This window comes from Pimephales promelas, chromosome 20 (genome assembly GCF_988280905.1).
Source record: "Pimephales promelas chromosome 20, fPimPro1.hap1.1, whole genome shotgun sequence".
NCBI classification, from domain to species: domain Eukaryota; kingdom Metazoa; phylum Chordata; class Actinopteri; order Cypriniformes; family Leuciscidae; genus Pimephales; species Pimephales promelas.
Genome location: NC_142788.1, coordinates 26,971,270 through 26,979,477, shown reverse-complemented (window position 1 = coordinate 26,979,477; position 8,208 = coordinate 26,971,270). Strand labels below are relative to the sequence as shown.

General features: G+C 35.4%; 1 protein-coding gene across 2 annotated transcripts in view; it reads right to left on the bottom strand.

The window, feature by feature from the left end:
* The window catches only part of LOC148970666 (uncharacterized), a 48,214-nt gene that overhangs the window by 8,162 nt on the left and 31,844 nt on the right, over positions 1 to 8,208 (bottom strand). For both annotated transcript variants that reach the window (XM_089124378.1, XM_089124377.1), the window contains exons 5-6: positions 493 to 530; positions 70 to 283 (exon numbers count right to left, since the gene is read on the bottom strand). The gene's annotated coding sequence lies outside the window, so the exon portion shown is untranslated. The remainder of the gene's footprint in view (positions 1 to 69; positions 284 to 492; positions 531 to 8,208) is intronic.

The window sequence follows — 8,208 nt, the reverse complement described above, 5'->3', positions numbered from 1 at the left end:
TTCATCATCCTGAAACCACTCATTGGATACTAAATTATTTGTTTCGAATTTTTAAGTATACATTCTTACCTTTAAGCTGCAGTCACCTGATTAGATTAATTTCACCACACTCCACGATCCTTCAGCACCCACTGCATAGAGATCTTTAGAGGCCTTCTAAATGCATGTAACTCTCAGCTGCTGGCGTGGGTCTGGATTCAGAAGTACAGTCTGTGCCTTTCCATCTCATGCTGCCAAGCCATTTGGGACGAATGTGTTTGTTGTTCATGGAATACGAAATATCCTTTTGAATAATGAAGTGCAAAAATGAGAAACAATGTGAGATCATAGACAGCATTTGACACATTACCAACACACAAGACCAGAGCTGTTAAAATAGCCAAAGTTAACATTAAATCAAAATTGGTCTGCTTTTCTTTCCTAATACATTATGCATGATATGTCAGTGCACAATATTTGAGAGTGAAAAGTTTGTCATCAAAATATTTTTACCTCTGAAACGACTTTCCTTTCCACTGACATCAAGACAGCTTAATTTAATAAAAGAAAATTGCATTAGATTGTAAGACTGAACACATAGATGAACAATGTTTAATGTTGACTATAAAAATTGAATGTTTTATGTGAATTATATTAATTTTACTCACTAAGAATAATAAGATTTGAAAAAATGGCATAAGACATTTAAAATATACTTTCCTAATGCTTTTTGTGTGTACCTGTTTATTGTTTGGCCCTGTCAGAGCAGTTCCTTCACGCTGTGAGCAGATTGTCATTGGCTTATGTGGATGATATTATTTGGAGAGCTCAGAGATTAGCCTGTGTGTGTGTGTGTGTGTGTGTATGATGAAGTGGCCAGACCGAGGCGCACTCAAAGCCCAGAGGCAGACGTGACTGGCAGGAGGATTTGGACTGAGGATGGAAATGAACCCTCAAGGCAGTACACTTGAGCGAGCTGTCAACCCTGTGAGTGAAGAGCTTTTGAGCATTTTAATTTTTTACCAGGTTCATGCAAGTACTTCCACTTCCAGTGATGGCACTGCAGTAAATCCCATTAAAATATAACAAAAAATAATGATAAATACAGGTGACACTCAAAAAAATTGAATATATCATGCAAAAGTTCATTTATTTCAGTAATTCAACTTAAAAGATGAAACTAATATATTATATAGACTCATTGCATGCAAAGTGAGATATTTCAAGCATTTATTTGTAATAATTTTGATGATTATGGCTTACAGCTTACGAAAACCCCAAATTCAAAATTAGTATGTTGTGAAAATGTTTTATAGCTGTAAGCCATAATCATCAAAATTATAACAAATAAAGGTTTCAGATGTCTCACTTTGCATGTAATGAGTCTGTATAATGTATTAGTTTCACATTTTAAGTTGAATTACTGAATTAAATGAACTTTTACACAATATTCAAATTTTTCAAATTTCACTTGTATATAGAGTTGTGGTCAGAATTAATGGCACCCCTGGTAAATATGATCAAAAATGTCTGTAAAAAATATGCACTGTTTATCCTTTTTATCTTTCATTCAAAACCTTTCAGTGAAGTTTTGGATCACATTATGAAATAAAGGTTTTCCTCCAAAATACGTTGACCACAGTTAATGGCACCCTTTTATTAAATACTTTTTGCAATCTTCTTTTGCAAAGATATGGCCTAAAATTACCACTCGCCAAGCACCAAATGCAAGTAAACATAGGCGTTGGTGAGTATATGAAACGGTGCAATTTTTCTATATTGTATTTATTTGTGCTGTTGTTTGTAATTTGATTGGATCATTGCCTGTTTAAATAATAATAATAATAATAATAATAATAAAAACGTTTTATGGCTGTTAAAAAATATTTTATAGCCAGTAAATTTCCTTAAGTCACTGTACTCCACACACAGTATCTACGTATAATTATAAATGAAGAGTTCAGATGCAAAAGCCTCTAAGTGCCATTTGAAATTTGTTCTAGAATGACCATTTTTATCAAGCTTGTGAATTTAAGTTCAGTAATTTCACTTAAATGACAATTAATAGGTAATCTTCATTGCCATTTAAGTGAAATTACTGAACTTAAATATACAAGCTTGATAAAAATGATCATTCTAGAAGAAAATTTCAAATGGCACTTAGAGGCTTTTGCATCTGAACTCTTCAAATACACTATATATATATATATACACCCAATTAAATTACACCCAAATTTTGTTTATAAATATCTCAGTAAATGACAGCATCCTTTAAAAATATTCAAAAAAAGTGTTCACTTAGAGATTGAATGCAAACATACAGTAACTACAGATGATATTTACATTTATATCTACAGTATATACAGTTTGTCTTATCTGAGAAACCCAAAATGAGAAAAGGAGAGAGTCTGTTGTAAACTAAAGTAATTGCCTGTCTTCAGCATCTTGGGGTTTTACAACATTGCTGATCAGCCAGACTTGAAGGCACAATCATTCCAGTGTCTGTCTTCTGTTAGTGAGTGAGTGGGTGTAATAAAGAACTGTGAACACTACATAGTGCTGTCTTGTTAGCAGAAATCGTCTGTTCCTGTTCCGTCTCCCTGAGTAACATTTTATTTCTTGAATAATTCAGATTTATAAGAGAACATGAGAGGGCAGAACCCCGACGCAATGCACTGAACACATCATTTGACCAAATGATTCATGCTAATGCATGTCTGTCTCTCAATCAAAATGATAATTACAATGATTAAGTGAACGTAAATAGATTACCTAACAGCAGGAAATATAAGGAGCTCTTTATTCTTTGTCAACTAAAAGAATTTAGGTAGAATACATATATAAATATACACACACACAAACACCGGATATTCCTTTCTTTTGTGCACCCAAACAGCAGTGTATATTACAGAAAACTACATCACTAGGGCTGTACCTTTTCAAAAGGGAAAACTTTTGTCCATTTTAGGTACTAATATGTATATTTTAGGTGCTAATATGGACATTTAGGTGCTAATATGTACATTTTAGGTACTATTATGTACATTTTAGTTGCTAATATGGACATTTAGGAGCTAATACATTTTAGGAGCTAATATGTACATTTCAGGTGCTAATATGGACATTTTAGGTGGTACTATGTACATTTTAGGTGCTAATAGTGACATTTTTGGTACTAATGGACATTTTAGGTGCTATATGTACATTTAGGTGCTATTATGTATACATTTTAGGTGCTATTATGTACATTTTAGGTACCAATATGCACCCTTTAGGTACTTTTGGAAAGCTACAGCCCCAGTGACAGCTTTTGTACCTTTTTCTCTGAGAGTGTATACGTATATACACACTCATCATAGGTTTGGGGTTATTAAGATTTTTAATGTTTTTGAAAACATATTTTATTTTTTTAAGGTTGCATATATTTGATTCGAAAAAATACAGTAATACTGTGAAATATTTATTGTAATGTATTATCAAATTTTCAGCATCGTTACTTCAGTATTCAATGTCACATGGTCCTTCAGAAATCATTCTAATATGCTGATTTGGAGCCTAAGATATATTTATTTCTATTATCAATGTTGAAAATAGTTGTGCCGCTGAACTTTTTTTTGGGAACAGTAAAACATTTTTGGATGAATATAGAAGGTTCAAAATAACAACATTACAAACTTTTGAATGGTACATATTATAAGAGAGTTATCTATTATAAAATTATAGAGTCTTCTTATGGAGTTCATGACAGACAGCTGCAGACGTTCTAGGTTCAATTATTTTCAGAACGTTTTGAACATCTTAAAATAACTAAACTTTCCACAGGGTGACATAAACAGGACAAGCACGTTGACCTGCCAGCATTCTTCCTCATCAATTTCCCCTGCCTGCAACATGCCACAGGTCTTCATCTGTTTCCAATGCTTCACTTGAACCGCTGGAACTAACAGATTCATGGTTATTCTACCTCACCGTGATTGTTAGTGGTCCACATCAGTGCCTGCATGAGAGTGTGTGTCCTTAAAGAAAAGTAGTTAGTTTAGCAGGGGTTTGTGTACAATACGAGGTCATGGCAAAGCGCCTGTTGTTTTCTGGTCTGGAACAGTCTATGTTCCCTCATTTCGAGTCCCGTGTGCAGCAGCTGCCTGTCGTCTATCTCCAGAGTGCCGTGGATCAGAACCAATTCTAGCTAGCAGAAAATACAAGAGCACTTGACCGTTATCTGAACCACACAGGTATTGCCTACAGTGCAGAGCGCTTAAACTGAACACACACCCACCCCCCGTATTTCAGCACGCCAATTCTGCAGCCCTAACAATCCTGCCAACACGCTCCATTATATGGAGGGAAATAAACATCTGGCCTACGAGTGCCATCTTATGTAAATCCCACAATGTGCTGAGCAGGAATTATAATTGCACCATAAAACCTATTGCCTGACACCTGGGTATTTGGTTGGAGGTAATACAAAATGATTTAGTTTTAAAGGCACACTACGTAATTTTTCACCACTAGAGGTTTTTTGTTTTTCAAAACCTAGATTTCACAGAATCAGTTGTTTTCTTCACCTCTACAGCCGGAAATCATATTCATTAAATGACCGGTAATGTATTAAAGACAGGAATGAAGCCACAGGAGTGATTGCTAATAAGAGACAAGCGCGACACACTCGAGAGCAGTGGAGCTTTTATTATGTCGCTTCCACTTTTTCAAGAGGTAACGCAGCGCTGTTATATTTGAGTGTGTTGAAAGATGTTATGTTCTCTCGGTGGGTGCTATATGAGACACTTGTCGCACACTGCAGTGAGCTAGATCGATATTAGGCCTGGTAAATAAATATGGTACTCGCGTAAATCAAGAAAACGAGTTTTAAACAAACAAGAAAAGTTTAACTGCGTTGAGCTGTATAACAGTGATTAGTTTTCTGTCTATGAATATATCTAAACAGTTGCTCACCTGTCTAATAAAACTATAATATATTAAAGCGTCTTTGGTGTTTCCATGGTTTCATCAAAATAAAAATGGAAATCGAGGGTAACGCGGGTATGATGTCATTGATAGGTGATGCGCGGACATGGCCTGTGTCATTCTTGGAAACATTTGGGATGATATAAGTACACAAATCAACAAAAATATATAACATTGTTCTAGTGGTTTTTGGATATTTTATTCCAAAAATCTTACATACAGTTAGGGGTGTCACGATTCTCCAAATCCTCGATTCGATTAAGTTATCGATTCTAAGGTCACGATTCAATTCGATTCTCGATTTAAAAAAAAAATTAAAAAATGTAAAGCGCAGATTGCTATGCAATTTTTAGACTACACATTTATGCATTATGCAATATAAATTTGTTCACAATGTACACTACACCATTGCCAAATTTAAAATATAACAAAAACAAGTAACATAACTTAATAGTATAACATTTAAAGCCCCTGAAATGACTAGAAAAAAAGTTTAGTTAATTTTGATGAACGAGATTGAACAATAGAGTCAGTAAAACGATCTGAACTTTCCATCACGGACGCGACATGGGGCGTGGCAGTATCGACGATACCATTTTTTATTTCGATTTCGATACCATTGAATTAATTTCGATCAATTTCGATTTAATATCGAAATCGTGACACCCCTACATACAGTAGTGTAAATCTTACATATTGTATGCAATGCACACAGGCACAGAAACCTGTAGCATCATTCACTTGAACCCATTCAGAAACCTCAAGCGTCAGACCCAAATAACAGCGATTAGCACGTAATGGCGCAGGCAGCATTAGCATGCTGTGTCTGTGATCTTTCGATATATAGATAATATTACATTTATATACACAGATTTTTTTCTCGCAATTCATACTTTTTTGTATACGTAGATATTAACTTGCCTATATTTTGTATACTAACCTTTATTCGTATGTTTTTTTTGTAGCGGGATATAAACTCAGAATTCTTAGGAAAAATCGAATTGTAAGATGTAAACTTTTGTTGTTTTTTATACAGTGCTTCCATCATATAAAACAACATACATATAACATCATATAAAACAAGCTTCCATCATATAAAATAAATCTATAAATACGTATATTAGGTATTGATATATTGGTATTGAAGCTAAAAGTAACCCTCTGCTGCCAAACACAATGCCCAGCGTGGTACTCACTGCCAATATTACACTTCACCAAAGCACAATATGTGCGTTTCTGAAACCGTTTCATTTAATGAGCAAATTTGCAGCTAGCCAGCTTCCTCTGCGTCTGGGAATGGATTGCAGAATTTTGCGCAGACAGAATGTTCCTGAATGTTACATAACACGATGCGATCAAAGCTGTAAACCCCATAACTCAAACCCAGCTTTCAGACTCCTGTTCTTCAGGGCTCTGGCATGATTTAATGAGCAGATGGGCTAACATTGATTACTCAGGGAAAGAGACAGACAACTACAGGCACGGCAAAAGCGTTATCCAAAAGGATGAATGTAAAGCTAAGTGGCCAAAAAAGGACATTTTTGGACAATGCCATTGCATTGCATTCAAAATATCAAACCAAGTAGCATGAAAACTTGAGGCCACTGAAAATGCAATAACATGCATGCAAGAAAAAAAGCAGAACGTCTCTCAAAACGTCGTCTGCAAACAACCTTGAACATCTGGCCATGAAAAACATCAAGCATAAATAATGCAAAGCTTTAAGATCTGCATGCCTCTATCTATCCCATCATAAATGACAGAGCGCTCAGTGCCGAAAATGATCAAGACATCCATTTATGCGGAGGGGCGAGGGAGCATCATTTCAATAACTTCTGTGCTTGAGCCACCTGCGCTTGAGGATAAGAGGACCTATCGAAAGATTTTTTTAGTTTGGAAGGGCTTCAAGAAAATGGCCCTGTTTGCTGACATCCATATGAAAGGGATTTATAGGAGCTTTCTCCTTTGGCAGTCCACGCACGAAAGCTCAGCCCAGTCTGCTGGTCTCAATTACGGACAGTGCTCTGTTCTCCCCAAAGACTCAAAGTCAGACAGTTAGGAAAGAAATTCCAGTTACATGCCAATTAAAAAGTGAACATTTCCTGTCCCAAGTCGATATCCACAGGGATTGACTGAGCAGATTACTTGTTTTCGGTATAACAATTTGAGTGCCAGAAAAAAATACAGAATCTAATCATTAAGATTGTATCCCCTGCTTCTTACATTTTTCTTCTACATTTTTGACAACATGCTGTTTCGGCAATCATTATTACATATTTGGGTCTTAAGCGACCAAGATCTATCTCACTGAGTAGTCTGGGGTGTTTACTGATAAGGTGGTCACACAAAAATTGCTGCAAAAGAAGCTTTCCAACAGGTTTTATCGTAGTTTTTGACTCCATTGACTTGACTTGATAAAAAAAACTACGATAAAGCCTGTTGGAAAGCTTCTTTTGCAGCAATTTTTTGTGACCATATCAGTGAACACCCTCAGTGAGTTTCACGTCCTTGTAAACTAAAGTTTAATGCGTTTCATGATTGATTGGTCCAGTGCACATAGACAACAAACAACCATTGTTGTCTAACACAGAAAGCTAAAATTCTCGGGACAGCAGCATTTGTCCAAATTTCAATCTTAACCGTCCTATTTCATCAGAAACGATCTTAAAACAGGGCTTTAAGTGTAAAATGCCGAACTAAGCCTTTAATATTTTAATAACAGTTACAAAAGAATAAAATAAAGCATATTTCATTACCTTTTGGTTCAATTTGAGCAGATGCGTTTCCCCATCATCACTGTCATCGTCAGAGCTCATTTCCCCAATGCATTCAGCATCTGGCTCATATTCACAACAACCTTCAGACATATTCTCAAAACTATCGTTTTCAATATCGTCAAATTCAATATTCTGATTTCTGACAGCTTCTTTACTCGATCCATCATCAAGTGACAGTGAGAATGATATTTGATTGAGTAAAGCACTTACTCTGCAGTAAATTGCTGAGCCATTTCAAGTTTTGGTGTTAGGCCCATTATATTCTTTTGTTTTATGCCTGCAATAATTATGAGTGAAACATCACGTCATCAATTTCGTATCAAACACTAGGAGTAAAGGTGAATTGCACTTATTGTGTCGTCAAAGATTCAATTATTTTTGTGCTGAAAAAAAAAGTACACTATTACATACCTTGGGTCGCTAGCAAAAAATGAACTAGAAAACAGACATTTTAGTTTTTCTTGTTATATATCACATTTAATGAATC